We start from the raw sequence: 22,218 nt of genomic DNA on the forward strand, positions 1-22,218 counted from the left end.
TGATTCTCCACAGCTTGTACTTGCATTGTAATAAAAGGATTTGTGTTTTTCTAAACAGGTCAGTGTCTTGCTATTGCAGCAAGTCCGTGAGGGTCTCCGAAAACGAGCCTAACACTAAGAGGACAGTACATGAAATATTTCCTGCCTTGCAGTAGCACAAATGCTGTGCAGCTGGGCTATCATTTCAGCAATAGCAGCTTGTAGACTGGAAAGACCCATCAGCAATGGGAGTTTCACCTCTCCAGTGTATGATTGCACAAGAAGACACCAAAGCGGTCATTTATATAATCAATGAGAATAGGAGCAGAGGAACAGGAGAGAAAACAAGCTCTGAACTATAACCGGACACCCACTATGAAATTCCTTGAAATTATCAATGCTTTGAAACGGCTAAATCTAGCCCAGAGGATAATTTGAAAGAGTTTTCAACAGAACTCTTTGAATGATTCCTTTTGTATTAGCATGTATGAATAAATTGGAAAAAGGAAGATGGGCATTCTAAGCCTTTGCTCTCGAGAATTTCAACGAATGAGTGGTGACCTTGTTAAAACTGATAAAATCTTAAAAGCATAAACACAGTAGATATAGGTAAGATGTTTCCCTTGGTTGGGGAAGTCTAGGAACAGTGGAGCACAAATTAAAAATAAGAGAGATCCCATTTAGACCCGAGATGAGGAGAAATGTTTTAATGCAGGGGATAATGAATCTTTGGAATTCTCACCAGGGACGGCTGTGGAAGGTTTTTTTTGCATATGTTTAAGGTCAAAATAGATAAATTTTTGAATGCCAGTGGTGTCCAGGATTGTGGGGATAAGTTGGGTAAAAGGCATTGGTTTGTTCAATCAGCCAAAGAATAGCAGGGCAAACTCAAAGGGCTGAACCAGGATCCACCTGTACACAACCCAAAGAAGATGGGTTTGCTGGAGAAGGAGGGGCAGTAGGATTAAGGTGATGAGAGTGAGGTGCAGCCGGATTAGGGCCATGGGAATGGGGACCAGCAGGATGAGGGCCCTGGGGGTGAGGAGCAGCAGGATTAGGGTCCTGTGGGTGATAGGCTGCAAGATTAGGGCCAGGAGGTTGAGGTACACCAGGATTAGGGCCATGAGGGTGAGGTACAGCAGGATTATGGCCATGAGGGTGATAGGCAGCAGGATTAGGGCAAGGAGGGTGAGGTAAAACAAGATTAGGGCCCTGGGGGTGAGGAAAACAGGATTAGGGCCATGAGGGTGAGGTATAGCAGGATTAGGGCCTTGGGGGTGAGATACAGCAGGATTAGGGCCTTGGGGGTGAGATACAGCAGGATTAGGGCCATGAGGGTGAGGTACAGCAGGATTAGGGCCATGACGGTGAGGAGCAACAGGATTAGGGCCCTGAGAGTGATAGGCAGCAGGATTAGGGCCCTGGGGGTGAGGCACAGCAGGGTTATGGCCATGAGGGTGACGAGCAGCAGGGTTAAGGCCTTGAGGGTGAGCTACAGCAAGATTAGGTCCCTGGGGTGAGAGGCAGTAGGATTAAGGGCATGATTGTGAGGGGCAATAAGATTAAGGGCATGAGGGTGAGGGGCAGTAGGATTAGAGCCAGGAGGGTGAGGGGCAGTGAGATTAAGGGCATGAGGGTGAGGGGAAGTGGGATTAAGGGCATGAGGGTGAGGGCCAGTGGGATTAGGGCCATGAGGGTGAGGGGCAGTAGGATTAGGGCCATGAAGGTGAGGAGAAACAGGATTAGGGCCCTGAGGTGATAGGCAGCAGGATTAGGGCCCTGGGGGTGAGGCACAGCAGGGTTACGGCCATGAGGGTGACGAGCAGCAGGATTAAGGCCTTGAGGGTGAGCTACAGCAAGATTAGGTCCCTGGGGTGAGAGGCAGTAGGATTAAGGGCATGACGGTGAGGGGCGGTAGGATTAGAGCCATGAGGGTGAGGGGCAGTAAGATTAAGGGCATGAGGGTGAGGGGCAGTGGGATTAGGGCCATGAGGGTGAGGGGCAGTAGGATTAGAGCCATGAGGGTGAGGGGCAGTGGGATTAAGGGCATGAGGGTGAGGGGCAGTGGGATTAAGGGCATGAGGGTGAGAGGCAGTGGGATTAGGGCCATGAGGGTGAGGGGCAGTAGGATTAGAGCCATGAGGGTGAGGGGCAGTGGGATTAAGGGCATGAGGGTGAGGGGTGGGAGGATTAACGGCATGAGGGTAAGAGGCAGTAGGATTAAGGGCATGAGGGTGAGAGGCAGTGGGATTAGGGCCATGAGGGTGAGGGGCAGTAGGATTAGGGCCATGAGGGTGAGGGGCAGTAGGATTAGGGCCATGAGGGTGAAGGGCAGTAGGATTAGGGCCATGAGGGTGAGGGGCAGGAGGATTAGGGCCATGAGGGTGAGGGGTGGGAGGATTAAGGGCATGAGGGTGAGGGGTAGTAGGAGAGGCAACCACCACAAGGTGAGGGCATCAGAGAAGTGACTGCAGGTTGAGGAACTCCAGCAGGATACTGAGTATCAGAACAGAGGACCAAAGGATGCTAAGTGTCACCTAATCCTGGGCTCTCATTCTGCTCACAGTACGGTGTTAAAGTGGTGGGAATGTGGTTTGTACTGACTAACAGCTACTTGTCAAGGATTAGAAAGCATTTCCATAATCTGAGGGGACCACTACATTGATAAAGCAGGAAAGATGAAGTGGACAACTGTAAAGGTATTACGTTTCTTGTTCATATTTTTTCCACATATGAAACACGCAGCAAAGACAGACAGAAGGAATCAAGAGCAGGTTCCATTAGGTTAGGTGCTGGCAGCAAAAGCCGCCCATGTCCAAGCCACACACCATCCTGATTGGAACTATGTCACTCTTCCTTCACTGCCATTGAGTCAAAATCGCAGGACTCACTTCCTAAAAGGACGGAGGATGCACCTAATGCCCAGCAGCCCAACCCCTATGAACCGCAGTGATTCAAGAAGGCAGATCAGCACTATCTTCTCTGGGCAGTTCAGAATGGGAATAACTGTTGACCTAATCAGTGAGGCCCTCAACCAATGCATGCATTTTAAAACATGGGATCTATCGCTAGTACTGGCTAGCCCACATATATTAACTTGGAGGGTCAGGTGTTATGAGGAGTGGAAAGTCTAGTCAGGCACTGGCAATGGCAGATTGGGAACGTGAATTCAGTTTAATAATACACGAAAATAAAAAAAAATCTGTGACAGTAAAAGTGGCCGTCAGATTCGTGGAAAAACCCAGTTGTTTCCATTGTTCTTTTAGAGAAGGAAACGTCTGTCTCCTGTCCCATATAAAAGTCAGAGTGACTCAAGACAATGTGTTTCCCTCCCTAGAACTCTGTGGTTAAAATAGTCCTAGAAGGTGGTGTAAAGCCACCTCGTCAAGGTGTCAAGAATAAATAACAAATGTCCTACCTTGCCAGTGACATCCATGTCTCAAACAGTCTTTGTAAATTGCCCCAGTGTGAGTCACCGATCATAAAGAAGCTAGAGGATGAGGCATTGTACAATTGTACAATTTCGGGCATCATATGGAGAACAAAAAGATGTCAGCTCTTCATTCTCCCATGACAAGCATCCAAATTTCGCAATCACTACAAAGGCTTCAAAGATGTACAGCAAATGGGAAACACAATGGCTGACCTTGAAATTAATTTTGGTTGCATTAAGAGGGTTCCTGGAGTTGAGAAACATCGTGGAGCAGATATTACTGCACACATACAAAGGAGTACTGAGATAGAGTCATAGAGTCATACAGCACAGAAACAGACTCTTCAGTCCCACCAGTTGAGGTAAACAATGTTCCTAAATCAAACTAGTTCCACGTGTCTGCGTTTGGCCCATATCCCTCCAAATCTTTCCTATTCATGTACTTAGCCAAAATACTTTTAAATCTTGTAACTGTAGCTGCATCTACCACTTCCTTTGGCAGTTCTTTCCACACACGAACCACTCTCTGTGTGAAAAAGTTGCCGTTCATGTCCTTTTTAAATCTTTCTTCTCTCACCTTAAAAATATGCCCTCTAGTTTTGAACTGCTCTACCCAAGGGAAACTACCTTTGCTATTCACCTTATCTGTGCCCGTCATGATTTTATAAATCTCTATAGGGTCACCTTTCAACTCCCGATGTTCCGGTGAAGGAAGGTCCCAGTCTATCTTTATAACTCATGCCCTCCATTCTCAGCAACATCTGGCCAATCTTTTCTGATGTGTAGCTTTCTGTATTGCCTGCTTGCTCCTCCTCATTGTTCCCATCCAACAGTCTAATTGTAGAGGGAATTTCACACAAAGAAAACTATTTTGCAGTCTTGCTCTTTACTTCAGTAAAATTCCCCAAAGACGGCACATCTCAAAGGAAATTTCCAAATGAAAATTGGCTGTCAAAAATGAAAAGCAGGAAACTAGAAAAATAAAATGTTTCCATCCAACAGCACAGAAATTTATCATTAAGACCCCAGCATCTGCTTCCCTCAGCTCTGTTCAATAATGGAATTAGTGAGGATACTGGAACAAGGCAGTAGTGGAATTTAGGACTGTTGCAGTCATGTTGGTTTGAATCTATCACTCATATAACTGCATTGTAGTTACTAAGGGCTCATCTTACTCTTGCCTTCACTTCCAGTAGAATTTAGAGAAGATTTAAAGGCAGTATAAAAGGATCAGTTGCTTAACAGCTGCACTAACTCTTATTTACATTTACACATGATGAATCAGCGGTGTGGCAGAACTATATCTTTCCCCAGATACCCAACTGTAACGATGGAGAGCCACAGGAGATCATTCATCAATAGCATCATGTAGCAGCACAGTGACTTAGTGGTTAGCACTGCTATCTCACTGTGCCAGGGACACAGTTTTAATCCCAGCCTCATATGGAGTTTACGCATTCTCCCCATGGCTGTGTAGGTTTCTTCCAGCTTCTCTGGTTTCTTCACACAGTCCAAAGATGTACAGGTTAGGTGGATTGGCCATGCTACATTGCCCACAGTGTGCAGGGGTTTGGAGCTGAGTGGCTTAGCCATGGGAAATGCAGGGTTACAGCAATAGGATGAGTCTAGTGCGATGCTTTTCCAAGAGTTAGTGTTGGGCCCAAAAGGCCTGTGTTTGGAGATTTCACTGTTCATTTGTGCATGTGCAGATACTGCTGGAGTTAACATCTGCTCCAGGAGGTTCTTCAATGACATGAATCCTTTTAGTGCAGCCAAAAATAATTTCAAGGTCAGCCATCTTATTTTCCATTTGCTGCACGTCTTTGAATTCTTTGCAATAGCTACATGAAGTTTGGATACTATATCTGTTTATATCTTGCCATGGGAGAATAACAGATCTGAGACTTTTTCATTCTCCATTTGAGTATATGGTGCCCTAAAATGTACAATATTTCATCCTCTAGCTTCTCTGTTTCTAATGTATCAAATCATTCTCCTCGCATTCCACTCGCGGCAGAAAGAAATATCCTATTTTAACCTGAAACCATCAGAAATTCAGCAAACAGGGATTCTGCTGCTTAGACCAACAGCAGTTTTGGTGAGCATAATCAAAAAACATTCTTTAGATGGTGAATGTTAATACTTGGAGTGCTACTGCAACAATATCCACTCATTGTGCAGGGTGTGAAGAGACTTGTATGAAGCAAAAACACAAGGGCAGACTAATTGAGGCCAATTGACCTTTCTCTGAGCTTTTACCTATTCAAAGGTTTTGTCAGATCCCACAGCTTGGTTATTTTCCCACTTTTCATCCTCCATTCTTTATCCATATAAATCGTCAATACAGTGTAATTCCATGTGAATCTAGTAGAGTTTTGACAGTGATTGAAAATTAAGTTTACAGATAAGATGCCCAAATTGCGTAAGATTATAGAGATGCTTTATCTCAGGAAAGTGATGATAAGCACAGTTACATCCATAATGGTGACAACTTAACAGCAATAATCCCTGATTTGTTGACCATTCACATGGATAAACCATGCAAGGTGAAGGTGGGAGGACGATAGCCATGCAGGTTCTGACAAAGGACTTTGAATACAAGAAGGCTAAGAGGAGATTTAATAAATGTATTCAAGATCATGAGCTGTCCAGGCATAGTGGACAGGGAGAAACTGTTTTCCATTCATAATTGGATCGAGAATCAGAGGACACAGGCTAAAGTATTTTAACAAGATGCAAATGTAAACTGAGAAAACATTTTCACACAGTGTGTAGTTAGGGCTTGGATTATGTGACAATGCTGTGGCTCAAGAGGCGTGTTGCGTCTGGGTTTCTTTTAGAGGGAGATTGGTGTCCAGGGCAGAGCAGTCTCAGGTAATGTAGGCAGCTTGTGAGGTGAGGCCTTGTGGGGTTTTTTTTAAGTTGGAACAATAGAAGCAGCCTGGATATGTGAGGCTAGCTCTCACAGACCAGGATTTGTAGCTTTTTTAGGTTTAACTTGAAGCTCTTGCTGTTGACCATCGCAATAGGATTGGAAATTGTAGTAAATGTCACCTGGATGCTACGCTCTCTGGGTTTTTTCTTGATGTTTTTCCTCTCTCTTTCTGCTGCTGAACTGCACATGAGACAAACTGTTTCCAACTTTGCCTTCTTGCCAAAGACTATGTTTATGGAATGTTACGACTTTGGGACAATTATTTAGTAATAGCCACTGTATCTATTATTGTGGTAAGTTTTCCAATCCAGTGAAGTTATTCTAAGTTCTTCTTTCTTTTGTTGCATTTTAACTGTAATGTTTGAATAAATTGTGTTTTGCTTAACACTGAGTAGTTTGACTAATCAAATTGCATCTGCAGGGTCTAGGCTACCTCCTTAAAATATTTTGAGGTGGTTTGGTCTGGTTCATAACAAACTTATTGTTTGGGAATATGGGTTCAACACATACATTGAAGAGGGTATTGGATGATGATTTAAATAGAAAGACTGGGTTAGGTTACACCGAAATGCACTAAATCAAAATGTTCAGAGAACCAGGGCATATGCCATGGACCAAATGGCCTCATTCCACACTATGACAATTCTGTGATTCTGAAAACTGTGCAACTAGATCACATTTTGCTTCTAAACCCAAAATGTTGTAAATATTGCAGAATAGGATTGAAAATGAAACTCAGATCCGACTTCAGTGTAGTTTTTCAGTGGACTTGCTATAATGAGATGTGAAATAATCCAGCCTAGGCCACAGCATTATGTTCTCCATGTATTAATGTTGTTCACCGTGTTCAAAAAGACAAAATTTGAATGTACAATAAGAATGAATGAAATATATATTGAAGCCATCAGTGACACACTTACAAAAAGTCAAACGTATTGAAGTGAATCTTTTATTGTTCATTCACTATTACCCAAACCAGCTCCCCTTTGAAAACAAATTTTATAAAATCTTGAGGGGCATACACACTTATGGAGGAGGTGGGATGAGGTCCATAACCAAGGTCTTTGCCCCAGGCTAGGGGAGCCCTAAATTAGAGGGCATAAGTTTAAACTGAGAGGGGAAAGATATAAAAGAGGCGTGAGAGAGACGTTTTACACGCAGAGTGTGATCTGCCTATGGAACAAGCTGCCAGAGGAAGTGGTAGATGCAAGTAAATTGCAACATTTAAAAGGCATCTGGATAGTTACATGAACATGAAGGATTTAGACAGATGTGGACCAAATGCTGGCTAACGGGACTAAATTAATTTGGGATATCTGGTTGGCATGGACGAGTTGGGCCAAATGGTTCGTTTCCATGCTGTACATCTCTGTGACTCTATGAAGCTGGTAACATGGAAATCCTTTTTGTCTTCACACATCGCTAAGTACCACGATATGTTCCAAAAATACATATCGGTTTTTCTGTTTACAGAAAGTCTTGACACAGACAAAAAATTTTTGATAATTTCTGGGACTCTTACAGGTTAAAGGAAATTAATAATTTGAAGTCTTCAAAGATCTTGATAAGGCTGACATTTCTTTCTTTTGACTTTATCATTCAAATCTATTTTTTGCAGTTTTCCATTGTAGTCATTGCACAATAATTAATTACTTTTCACAAGTTCAATTAACATTACTAAACCACCGCACAACTTTTGTTTCAGAAGATGTCTTGTACTCTACTAGGGAAGAGTCCCAGAGAGTGATTCATACTACAGAAAACCATCTTGAGGGTAGATATTTCTTGTAATGTTATGAAGCTTGCTAAAGAAAATATGAATCATATAATGGAATACTATATGGCATTTTAGTACGAAAACAAACATTTCTGGCAGTGTTGACTTTCTCCCCAAGACGCTGCCAGAGCTGTTGAGTTTCATCTTTAATTGCTCTTTTTGTTTCAGATCTCCAACATCTGCAGTTCTTTGTTTTATTATAGTACATTGGGAAATGGAGACAATGCAACAGACCATAAATGGGAAAGACGATCAAGCCTAGAAGCGCAGCATTGTGGCAGTGTGGTAGAGTGTCAGACGACCCAGGTTCAAGTCCCATTTCCTTCAGAAGTGTGTAAAAACATCTCTCTGACCAAGTTCTTACAGAAAACATCTAAAACAACAAGATGGATGGAGATGAATCTTCAAGAAAACTAAAAGAAGTTAAGAAATTGGCCAAACACCTAATAGAAAAAAATTAGGGAAGCAGGGCACAGTAAAAGAACTGCTAAAACTTTTGTCAATATACTCACAGGAAACAGATTAAAAAGGAAATGGCAGAGTTGCTGGAAGATCCCAAGGCCACGTGATATCAAATGGCTCAGGTATATTAAATATACCATGTTGTTTCTTCATGTACAGTTACAGACGAAACTCTGGACAGAACCCCAGTCAGCACAAAGAAGCAAGCAACCATTGCTAAAAAAACTTAGTGAAGACAGATACCAATAGATGGCAGAAATCTGAGGATGAGTGACAAAGTTTGAAGGTGTTTCATGCATACAAATTGGAAGAAAAGCAAGCAAAGTCTTTTGTATCCTCAACACTGGCACGGGAAACCTACTAATGGCAAGGAGGAGACAGCATGGGAGAATCTTGTGATCTGTCTTGTCCAAATGAAATGTGAGAAAGTTGTGAGTTCAAGTCTCACTCCTAAAGCTCGTAAACTGTTCAGACACAGAGCTGTGTTGAAGGAGAGCTGCACTGTTGGAGGTATGACAGGAGCTATCCCTTTAGCATTTACACTTCAAGAGAAAATTAGAAACTGAACTGGACATCAGACAACAGGGAAGATCTGCTGATGGCAATGCAAGTAAAGAGAGCCTTTAGTTTTTAAGCAATTGAGTCAGTTCAGATGGGATGTTCTCCCATTTATTAATCATATAACAATAATGTAATTTGTCAGGGAAATGGTTTTCATCCCATTCCCATACAATGGTGGCAGCATTACAGGAGAAAACAATATTTCCTCCAAGGCACCCCTTCCTTCTCTCGCCCTCTTCTTGCCCTGCATTCACTTTCTGCTCCAGTCAAAACTAAAACTGCAATCAAGTCCATGACACCTTCAGAACACAACCAGCATCAGCTACGCTCTTTGCTCTAAATTACCTGAATAATGAGTATGGTAAGAATGAAAGAAATTGCTTCCTCCTACAGTAAATGGCCAGCACATCTATTTTTATGGTGCTATTTGAAGTATCATTGTTGGTCCCATGACCAAAAAGAAAGGATTTGTATTTATATCCTGTCTTCCACCACTTCAGAATGCCCCAATGTGCTCCACAGTCAAATGTGCTTTGAAATGCCACACTGTTGCAAGTCAGGAAGTGTGGCGGCTAGCCTGCACACAATGTCCTCAAATATAAATGAATTATTGACAAGATAAACTGTTCTTAGTGACACTGGTTTAAGGAAACATATAGGCCCAGCCACCTAGGAACAGAAGTAGGCCATTCAGCCCATTAAATCTACTCCACCACTCAACAAGATCATGGCTGATCATGTAGTGCAAACCACTTTTACACACTAGCTCCATATCCTTTGAGGTCATCTGTATCCAGAAATCTATCAATTTATGCCTTGGATATGCTCAATGCGTGAGCCTCCACAGTCCTCTAAAGTAGAAAATTCCGAAGATATACCACTTTCAGATTAAAGAAATTCCTCCTTGTCTAAATCTTAAATGATCTACACCTTTATCTGAGACTATGCCCCCAGTTTGAGGCTCACCAGCCAGTGAAACATCCCATCTCCATCCACCTGTCACACCCTGTAAGAATTGTGTGCACTTCTATGAGATGGGTTTTATCGACAATCAGCTTTGAATTTATGGTCATCATCAGACTCTTAATTCCAGATATTTGTTGAATTCAAATTCCACCATCTGCTGTTACAGGATTTGAAGCCAGGCCTCCAGGACGTTATCTGGTTCTCTGGATTAACAGTCCAATGATAATACTATTAGGCCATTGCTTCCCCTAATGCTGCCACTAGCCTCTACTACAATGGCCACAAAATTCAACTATCAACTCTTCATGAGCAATTCAGTGGCTGATCTGTGAATTTGTTAGCTTTAATCATTTTGGACACAGCTCACACTTCGAATCTGTGTGCTCTTCCGTTGCATTACTCATTCTTCTCACATTTAGTAATCAATAAATTCACTCATTTTGTTAATTCAAGAAAGCCTTGATAAATTGGGTCGTTTTAAAACATTGGTTCCTGCGGTCAGGGATTTCCAGAGGGCAAGTGATCCTCCTTAAATTAACATTGTTGCAACTGATTGTGAGGACAAGTGTTAAAAGAGAGGGGAGCTAGTTCATCTCTTCTTAGCCAAGAGTTAGAACTGCAACAACTTGGGGAAAATCAACAGGTCTGGCCACAACAAAACTGGCAAATGAGTATCTCAAACAAGTGACCGGTTCATTATTCAGCATGGCCTTGAAGCTCCCTTCCTATTGAATCATTGTTGCATTAACCTGACTTTATGACTACTGAGCTAAGAACACATTAGTAATGCTCTGGAGGTCCTTTCACTTCACAATTCAATGAAGTATCACTGTTGACTAAAAAAAGCCCCACTAATCAACATTTAGCTATTCATCATTTACTAACCCCTTATGATAATCTGCTTCCCAGTCAATAGATACTATCATTGGAAACTTATCGTAACGTGGGCTACAGCAAACTTTATGATAGAATTTGATGAGGCATCCAAGTCCAGGAGTAACTCACTGCATCTTTTATTTCCCAATTTGGTGCGGCAGGTTTCTCACTAGGCAGTGGAGAGTTGACAATGAAGTGTGATTTTTTTTGTTAAACACCTTATTAATGGCCCAATGCATCTGATCAATATTCAGTCTCCTATCTTAGCAAATTTTCCCAATTTTTCTGATATGTGTGAGGCAAATGTCAAACACTATGTAGACCAACTCTGTTCTGCCAGTACTTGTCCAAGTGCACAATAGACTTTTAAAGAGGGCAACAGCACCAAGGACACCAGCCATGTCTGTGATATCACAGTAGTTAGTTGTTCTGGGAGCAAGAATTGGTAAAATTGGGGTAGAATTGGATAAGCAGGGTGCTCTCGGGGAGGGGTCAGAAATTAATGAGATAAGTTTGGTAACATAGATTGAGAAAACGCGTTAGACCTCACAGTGAAAAACCCTGCAAACACTTGACTGGCACTTAATCGAAAAAGTTGATTCTGCATTCACTCAAGTAACCCTAGTTTGATGTAACTCAGGAGGACAAGATTATCCCTGGTCAATTACTGTAGCAGCCAGAAGCAGAAGAATAACCGAAAGATTAACAAACCAGCATTGTCATGGAATCAGAGATTCATAGCACAGAGAAAGGCACTTTGGGCCCATCATATCCATGCCAGTCAAACAAAAACACCCACCTGACTATTTTAATCTGAACATGACTGAACATTCCCCTATCCACCGTCCGTGACTATACCTGAGTCAGATGTTAGTTTCGCCTGCATATCAATTAGGGACAATGTGTGTGTAGAAAGATTGAAAGCAATTGAAGGTGGGACTGCTCAGGGCTATCGAACATAACGCTTCTAGCAACAACTGTTTGACAAGGAGTGGGAGGCATAGGAATAGAAATTGGTTTTGCACATCAGTGCAAAATGGGGCAGGATTACATGCCACTGTGCAAAAATAGTTTGTCAAAATTGTTTATGTCACTCATTATTCTTACAGTGAGGATATCAGAGAGGGGTTGTTGAAAATATATAAAACCTGTGGTTATTTAGCAAGTTTCACCTTGTACTTTCGACACTTAAGCTTTCATAGGTAAGTCACTGTCAAAGTCCTTGAATGACAACTTAATCTTAGTAATACTCTTGAAAAAGGGCATTTAAGCAGGCATCCCAGCAATGTGCCCAGAAACCTGTGAAGGCATGCTACCTCCTGACACCAGGCCATCTAAATGATATTCCATAATAAGACCATGCAGCTCCAAGCAATACACAAGCTTGACACACCATGATTAACAACAGCTAAACTGCAAGATGGGCTCAGTGTAAGATCATAACGAAAAGGTAAGAAATCCAAATTGCGAGATAGTTTTGCAGAATATTTCTTTTGCAAAGTGTTTAAAGCATTCTAGAGTGCATTTTGCAGATATGGATCTAGGCCCGAAACGTCAGCTTTTGTGCTCCTGAGATGCTGCTTGGCCTGCTGTGTTCATCCCGCTTCACACTTTATTATCTTGAATTCTCCAGCATCTGCAGTTCCCATTATCACTGTTGCAGTGACTTGCCAGTGTTTGCCAAGAAATGATGTTGCAGTCTTACAGCAGTGCAGAGGATTAGGTGTACTATCCACACAAATGTTCAAAATATTCAGGGACAGGGAAGGACAGTGCCTCTAGATCAGCATGACGAAGAATGGAGCAGAGGGAAAAATCCAGTAAAAATAACACAGTGTTATTTAAAAATGAATCCCTTAAACTAATTTTACAAGCTGATCCAACCAATAAGTTTCATTCACCAGTTTTACTGGATCTTCCACCTGGGCCAGAGACTGTTAGTTTGGTATGACGGTCCCTGCCAACTCTGTCCGTGCTCATCATGGTAGCAGGGTGCCCATCAAAGCAGGTATCTCAGTAACAATGCACCTCAGTGCTCACCTACATCTTACCCCATTGAACTCCTCCATCCAAGCCTTCTGTAACCGTTTTTATCTGTTCCTTGCCATCCTGTAAGCTAGCTCATAGTTGTATTGAATTTATATAAGGAGTCAAAATTTATCACTGACATTCATGGCTTCTCATGGAGTATAACCTATCTGGTTCACTAGTGTCCTTTAGGGAAGGAAACTGCCATCCTTACCTGGCCAGGCCTACGTGTGGCTCCAGACCCACAGCAATGTGGTTCAGTCAGCACTGCCATCTGGACAATAAATGCTGCCTAGCCAGTGATGCCCTCATCCCATTAATGAATAAAGGAAAAATAACATAGCCTGACACTGCACACTATCTATTGTTAGTCACTAACAGTCCTCATTCACAACTATTCACCCTCCTCACTAGATCATGATCAACTCCTTTACCTACCCCTCTTCCCACCCTTAGGGATCTATCCTATCATTTACTTCATACCCCATCTCTGACCTATTTTCTGCAGATAAGTTGATGTTTTCCCAGCCACCATCAGTTCTGATGAAGGGTCACAGAACATGAAATGTTAACTCAGATTCTTTTTCCTCACAGATGCTGCCAGACCTGCTGAGCTTTTCCAGCAACTTCTGTTTTTGATCCTGATTTACAGCATCCGCAGTTCTTTTGGTTTTCATCTGACTCAGGAGGTCATGTTGTGGCTGTACTGGACATTTGGGACGCCATTTCTGGAATACTGCATTCAGCTCTGGTCTCTGCTATAGGAAAAATGTTGTTAAACTTGAAATTGTGCAGAAAAAACTTGCAACAATATTGCTGAGGTTGGAGGTTTTGAATGATAGGGAGAGGCTGAATAGGCTGGGGCTATTTTTCCCTGGAGCATCAGAGGCAGAGGGGTGATCTTACAGAGGTTTATGAAATCATAAGGAGCTTGGATAGGGTGAATAGCCAAGTTCTTTTTCCCAGGGTAGGGGAGTCTATAACTACAGAGCATAGGTTTGTAGTGAGAAGGGAAAGATATAAAACGGGCCTAAGGGGCAACTTTTTCATGCAGAGGGTGGTGTGTGTATGGAATGGACTGCCAGAGGAAGCAATGGAGGCCTACACAATGACAACATTTAAAAGGCATTTCGATGGGTACATGAGTCGTAAGGGTTTTGAGGGATACGGACCAAATCCTGGCAGCATCTCTGAAGAAAACGTCAGAGTTAATGTATGGGTCCCGTGACCCTTCCTCAGTGTGTCTCATTTATGACTTGCTATATGCATCAAAATGAATACGTTTTTTAATATAAAACAAAATAGTAATCATTGTTGCTTTTATGCAATTGCAAGATTGGTGGTTTTAATACATGTAGATGGAAATGGTCATGAAGTTGAAATGTGCTATCTAAGGAGCATTGGTGAATTTCTGCAGTGCATCTTGTAGATGGTACACAGTGCTAAGTAGAGGGATTGGATGTTTGTTGATCTGGTGCCAATCAAGCAGACTACTTTGTCCTGAATGGTGTCAATGTTTTTCCGTGTTGTTGTAGCTGCACACAGTTGAGCTAGTGGGGAAAGTCCACCACACTCCTCCCTTATATCCTGTAGTCAATGGGGAATCAGGAGGTGAGTTACTGGATGCAGGATACCTAACCTCCGACCTATCCCGTGGCCATATTATTTATGCAGATGGTTCAGTCAGATTCTTGTCAATGGTGGATTGATAGTTAATGATGGCCATGTGGCAGATTGTGTTTCCTCAAGTGAAATGTTGTTCAACGAATACTCCCTTTTCCTTCCAACACCATTCTGGTCTGCCAAAACCCACCTTCTCCATTACAAGGCACAGTCATATTATTTTATGAACTCTACCCAGACGCTGACCAGCTTGTCAGGATAATGGTGAATGCAATGTGAGATACAACAAAGAATTCCAATTTCTGCAGTGGTAAAAGGAAAACAGTAAACATGTTGCTCCTTGTACACTAGAGTTAGGTTTACACATAGCTCCTGTGATGTTGAGCAAAGTTGTAAGATTGGAAGTTTTCAGAAGTGGTAAGTGAATGATCTACCTCAGCTAGCAGCATGGATTGGCTCAATGCGAAAAGCCGTGGGCCCTGGCAACATTCCAGCTTTTGCAATGAGACCTGGCAGTGGATCTAACCATAACACTGACAGCTATTTAGTAACATGAAAAACTGCTAGTTTATGGACTGCCTAGACACTGTAGAACAGATCCACTTGGTTAATTATCTCCTAGCAAGATAATTATCAAAGAAAATGAGGGAAGGCATTTTCAACAGTGCTGCCAGTTGGCATTTACTCAGGAATAACTTGTTTACTAATGTTCAGTTTGGGTTCTAATAAGGACATACGGTTGCATTCCTCCTCATACTCTTTAGTCCAAGAGCTGAATTCAAAGAGCACATGAGATCTTGGCTTTTATACAAAGAGACACTGGGTACAAAAGCAGGGAAATTATGCTGGAGCAGTAGAAAGCTCTAGTTACCCCCAGTACGGTATTGACTCCAGGCTTTGGTCCATGGAAAATAAGGGTTAATACAGAGAATTGCCATAAGCTACAGGCACTATGATGATGTCATATGGATTTTTGGGCAGAACAGTTTGGGATCTCAAAGTTGCTAGAGAACTTGCGGAAATAAATAGTGATATCTTGAAACTGTATTACAGAGGAGGTGGTGCTTGATGTCTTAAGATGCATAAAGGTGGATAAGATCTATGGGACCTAATAAGGTGTACCCTAGAAATTTGTTGGAAAGCTAGGGAAGAGATAGCTGGGTATTTGTATCATCAGTCGCCACAGGTGAAGTGCCAGAAGACTGCATTTTGGTTAATGTGGTGCCACCTTTTAAGAAAAGTGGTAAGAAAATGCCAGGGAACTATAGACTAGTGAGCCTGACATCGGTGGTGGGCAACTTGTTGGAGGGGACCCTGAGGGAGAAATTTACAAGTGTTTGGAAAGTCAAGAACTGATTAGGGATAGTCAACGTGGCTTTGTGCATGGGAAATCGTGTCTCACTAACGTAATCGAGTTTTTTGAAGAAGTAACAAAGAGGATTGATGAAGGCAGTGCAATGGATGTTATCTATATGGACTTCAGTAAGGCATTAAACAAGATTCCTCAAGGTTGACTGGCTAGCAAAGTTAGATCACATGTAATACAAAGCTAGTCATTTGGATATAGAACTGGCTCAAAGGTAAATGGTGGTGGAGGGTCGCTTTTCAGACTGGAAGCCTGTGACAAGCAGTGTGCCAGAGGGTGCTGGGTCCACTGCTTTTTGTCATTTATATAAATGATTTGGATGTGAATATAGAAGGTATGGCTAGTAACTTTGCAGATGACACTAAAATTGGAGGTGTAGTGGGCAGCCAAGAAGGTTACCTCAGAGTAAAACGGGACCTGGATCAGATGGGCCAATGGACTCAGGAATGGCAGATGGAGTTTAATTTAGATAAATGTAAGGTGCTGCGTTTTGGAAAGGCAAATCAGGGCAGGGCTTATACATTTAATAGTAAGGTCCTGGGGAGTGTTGCTGAACAAAGAGACCTTGGAGTACAGCTTCATAGTTGCTTGAGAGTCACAGGTAGACAGGATAGTGAAGAAGGCATTTATTGTGCTTGCCTTTATTGGTCAGTGCATTGAGTATAGGAGTTGGGAGGTCATCTTGCAGCTGTGCAGGACATTGGCTAGGCCACTTTTGGAATGCTGCATTCAATTACAGTTTCCCTGCTATAGGAAGGATGCTGTGAAACTTGAAAGGGGTAAGAAAAGGTTTACAAAGATTATGCCAGGGTTGGAGAGTTTGGGCTATAGGGAGAGGCTGAACAGGCTCTATTCTCGCTGGAGCATTGCAGGATGAGGGGGTGACCATATAATTTTTTATAAAATCATGAAAGGCATAGTTAGGGTGAATAACCGAGGTCTTTTCCCTGGGATAGAAGACTCCAAAACTAGAGGACATTGGCTTTAAAGTGAGTGAGGTAATATTTAAAAAGGACCGAAGGGGCAACGATTTCGTGCAGAAGACAGTACATGTATGGAAGGAGCACTGCAGGAGGCCCACGATTGACGCGTCGTCTGAGGAATGGGAGGGGGGAGTTGAAATGGTTCGCGACTGGGAGGTGCAGTTGTTTATTGTTTGTCACCTTCCCCTGCAACTGCAGGAAGTGCTACACTTGCCCCCACACCTCCTCCCTCACCCCCATCCCAGGCCCCAAGATGACCTTCCATATCAAACAGATGTTCACCTGCACATCTGCCAATGTGGTATATTGTATACATTGCACCCGGTGTGGCTTCCTCTACATTGGGGAAACCAGGCAGAGGCTTGGGGACCGCTTTGCAGAACACCTCCGCTCGGTTCACAACAAACAACTGCACCTCCCAGTCGCAAACCATTTCCACTCCCCCTCCCATTCCCCAGACGACATGTCCATCTTGGGCCTCCTGCACTGCCACAATGATGCCACCCGAAGGTTGCAGGAACAGCAACTCATATTCTGCTTGGGAACCCTGCAGCCTAATGGTATCAATGCTGACTTCACCAGCTTCAAAATCTCCCCTTCCCCCACCGCATCCCAAAACCAGCCCAGTTCTTCCCCTCCCCCCAGTGCATCACAAAACCAGCCCAGCTCATCCCCTCCACCTACTGCATCCTAAAACCAGCCCAGCTCTGCTTCCCTAACCTGTTCTTCCTCTCACCCATCCCTTCCTCCCACCTCAAGCTGCACCTCCATTTCCTACCTACCATCTCATCCCGCCTCCTTGACCTGTCCATCTTCCCTGGACTGACCTATCCCCTCCCTACCTCCTCACCTATACTCTCCTCTCTATCCATCTTGTTTTCTCTCCATCTTTGGTCCGCCTCCCCCTCTCTCCCTATTTATTCCAGTTGCCTGTCCCCATCCCCCTCTCTGATGAAGGGTCTAGGCCCAAAACATCAGCTTTTGTGCTCCTGAGATGCTGCTTGGCCTGCTGTGTTTATCCAGCTCCACACTTTGTTATCTTGGATTCTCCAGCATCTGCAGTTCCCATTATCCCTCTTAACAAACACTTTCTCACTGAGTTGATAATAATCTGACTGGGAGGGTGAATAGTTGTTAATGGGGACTGTTAGTGACTAACAGTAGTAGTGTATAATGGCAGGCTTTATGATAACAGTTCAAGGTCTGATACTCAATGCACTGACCAATAAAGGCAAGCTGACCAAACATAGATAACAAAGTGTGGAGCTGGATGAACACAGCAGGCCAGGCAGCATCTCCTAAGATCCTGCTTGGCCTGCTGTGTTAATCCAGCTCCACACTTTGTTATCTCAGATTCTCCAGCATCTGCAGTTCCCATTATCCCTCTTAACAAACACTTTGTTCACTACCATATCTACATGTGACTCTACCTTCAAGGAAATGTGAGCTTGCACTCCAAAGTCTTTTTGTTTGCCAACTTTCTGTTTTCTGAATGAATCGTCAACCCATGACAGTAACTGCATTTCTCTCTCTCAACAAATAATGTAAGCAACTGACAAACATTTTCAACAATTTCCATTTATCTTTCAGATTTTGGAATTATGCCTGGTGATAATTTTCCAATGAATATTTCTGTCAGGCAGCAAAACAAGCTTGCTGAATTTTGAGGCCCAGCCTGCCTCATCTAGTGCTTGGCTTGATTTCATCCACTGAAAATGACTTATTACCTAAAAAAAATCATTACCATGATGTAACACTAAATAATTTGGGCTTCTTAGTCAAGAGTAGACACAAAGAAACTACTTGTTCTTTGTTACAAAGATTAAATCAGCAGTTGGGTCAGAGAAAATGGGAACTGCAGATGCTGGAGAATCCAAGATAACAAAGTGTGGAGCTGGATGAGCACAGCAGGCCAAGCAGCATCTCAGGAGCACAAAAGCTGACATTTCGGGCCTAGACCCTTCTGCAGTTGGGTTCCTGCTTTGAACTTTAGTTAAAGTACAGTGTCATGGAATAAGGGACAGTAACTTACATTGAAGTTGCTAACCCAGTTTGCATTAGTGTGGAGTCCACATTTCTCTTTGTGTGATCGGTCTGAAAAGATCCCAGGTGAGAAAGAGATTAAGCAAAGGAATGTGAAATACATCATCTCCTGCACCATTCACAAGACATTTTTATTTTCTAATCAACCTGTTCAGAAATGCCATTACCACATCTCTGGATGCAAGTGGGACTTGAACCCAAGTTTTCCTAGCTCAGAGATAGGAACTATGAGCTATAAAAGCCCCATTCATATGTCTTAGGGACATTACAATAAACACCTGAGATTCAATGTTCATCATCTATCTCAATGCCATATTCCTGCTTTCTCCCATCGCCCTTAATGGTTTTAAAATCTAAACTATTATCAATCTCTTTCTTGAAATTTTTCAATGACTTTGAACTGAAATACAATTAGAAAGTATTGGAAAAACTCAGAAAGTCAGGCAATATCCGTGGAGAGAAACAAGGGAGATGTTACAAGGAGGAGTCATTGTAATTCTGTTTCTCAATCTGCAAATGCTGCCAGGCCTGCTGAGTTTCTCCAGCTTTTTTTTATATTAAATCTAATCATTTGGGCCATGAGATAATGACTGACATGACATTGAGATAAAGGATCAAGCAGGATCATATAGAATGGCTGAGGAAGATTGAGGACCCAAGTAGCCTATCTCTGCTCCTGATTTCTAACTTTTTTGCAGCATTTGCTGTATTTTAGTTTTATTTAATTAGATTTAATATCCTGTTTCCAATGGCTGAATCTCAGGTATTTGTTACCATGTCCCTAAGCCATATGAATGGGGCTTTTATACCACTGGGTTCAAATCCTGCTATGGTAGATGGTGGAATTTAAATTTGATAAAAATCTGGAATTTGGAGTCAGTGATGATAGTGATGTTGTTGATTGTTGGTAAAAACCCATCTGGTTCATCAATGTCCTTTAGGGAGTGAAACTGCCATCCTTACCTGGTCCAGACTACATGTGCCTTCAGACGCACAACAATATGGTTGACTCTCAGCTGGCCTACTGTACTCCCTGTGCACCTACAACTGTGTTGCCAAATTCCAAACAAACACTATCTACAAGTTTGCTGATGACACCATTGTAGTGGGATGGGACCGAGTCAAAGTACAGAGGGGAAATAGAAGGCTTGGTGATGTGGTGCAATGCAAACAATCTGTCTCTCAACGTTAACGAAACTAAAGAACTGATCATCGACTTTAGTAAGAAAGGAGAAGAGCATGTCCCCATCTGCATCAAAGAAACTGAGATTGAGAGACTGCAGAGCATCAAGTTCCCTGGAGTGACGATAACCGACCTGTCCTGGACTTCCCACATAAATGTGACAGTCAAGAAGACACAACAATGTCTCTTCTTCCTCAGGCAGCTCAGGAAATTTGGCATGTCCATATGGTCCCTCACCAACTTCTACAGATGCACCATTGAAGCATACTGTCCGGATGCATAACAGCCTGGTATAGCAACTGCTCTGTTCAGAATCATAAGAAACTACAGAGAGTGGTGTGCATAGTCCAGACCATCTCCAAAGCCAACCTTCCATCCATGGACTCCATTTGACTGCTGTGGAAAGGCAGCCAACATCATCAAAGACCCATCACACCCCGGTAATGATCGCCTACAACCTCTTCCACCAGGGAGAAGACACTGAAGCCTGAACACATGCACAAGCAGGTTCAGGAACAGCTTGTTCCCGGCCATTATCAGACTGTTGAATCGACCTAGCCTCAAATAATGTAGCCTGCAATGTAAACACCGAAAGAACTGCAGATGCTATAGATCAGAATCAAAAACAGAAGTTGCTGGAAAAGCTCAGCAGGTCTGGCAGCATCTGTGGAAAAAGAAATCAGAGTAAACATTTCGGCCAAGTGACCCTTCTTCAGAACTGATGGAGTTGGGAAACATTGGATTACATTGCAGAAAATAGGGAGGGGGATGGGGTATGGAGTAAAATCCTGAACTATTCCCACTCACCACCACCCTCCTCTGCTTGGCCAAGCTCATCCTCAGCCTCAACAACTTCTCTTTTAACTCATCTCATTTTTTTTCAGGACTGAGAGGTTGCCATGGCACCGACATGGGCCCTAGCTATAACTGTCTCTTTGTAGGGTACAAGGAACATTTCTTGTTCCAGTCCTATTCCAGCTCCCACCCACAACTCTTTCTCCAATATATCAATGCTATCATTGGTGATGCTTCCCTCTCTCATTCAGAACTGGAACAGTTCATCAATTTGGCTTCCAACTTCTGCCCTGCCCTCACTTTCAGCAGGCCTGTCTCTGACTCCTCCCTTCCCTTCCTCAACATCTCTGTTTCCATTCCTGGGGATAGTTGACCACTAATATCTACTGTAAACCCAGTGACTCCCATCGTCACTTGGGCTATACATCCTTGCACCCTGCTTCCTGTAAAGACTCCATCCCATTCTCTCAGTTCCTCCATCTCCATCATATATGTTCAGATGAGGCCAACTTCGACAAGGGAGCCCCCAAAATGTCCACCTGCTTCCTCAAACGAGTATTCTGCAGCACCATTGTCAACTGGGCCCTTAACTGGGTCCGATCCCTCTCCCGATCGTCTGCCCTCACCCCCTTTCTTCCCCCACCTCAACAGTGATAGGGCTCTCCTTGTCCTTACCTACCATCTCAGAAGATTCTCAGATGCCATTTCTACCATCTCCAGCAAGTTGTCACCACCAGACATATATTCCCCTCCCCTCCCTTGTCCGCAGGGACCATTCCCTCTGGGACACCCTGGTCCATTCTTCCTTCACTCCCAGCAACCACCCATAACCCTTTGGCATCTTCCCCTGTAACCAGTGGAGGTGCAAAATCTGCCCATTTATGTCCTCCCTCCCCAGTATCCAAGGGCCCAAACATACCTTCCAGCTGAAGCAGCACTTTATCTGCACTTCCCAGGATCCAATCTACTGCATTTGCTCCTCACAATGTGGTCTTCTCTACTTTGGGAAAGTAAAGAGTGAACTGGATGACTGCTTCACAGAACATCTACATTCTGCTCGCAAAAAAGACCCGAGTTTTTAGTTGTCTGCCACTTTACCACATCACTCTGTTCCCTGGCCAACATCTCTGTCTCAGGCTTGCTGCTGTGTTCCAGCGAAGCTCAACGAAAACTGGAAGAACAACACCTCATTTTCCGCTTGGGGGCCC

The sequence above is a fragment of the Stegostoma tigrinum genome, chromosome 20 (genome assembly GCF_030684315.1).
Source record: "Stegostoma tigrinum isolate sSteTig4 chromosome 20, sSteTig4.hap1, whole genome shotgun sequence".
Classification (NCBI taxonomy): Eukaryota; Metazoa; Chordata; class Chondrichthyes; order Orectolobiformes; family Stegostomatidae; genus Stegostoma; species Stegostoma tigrinum.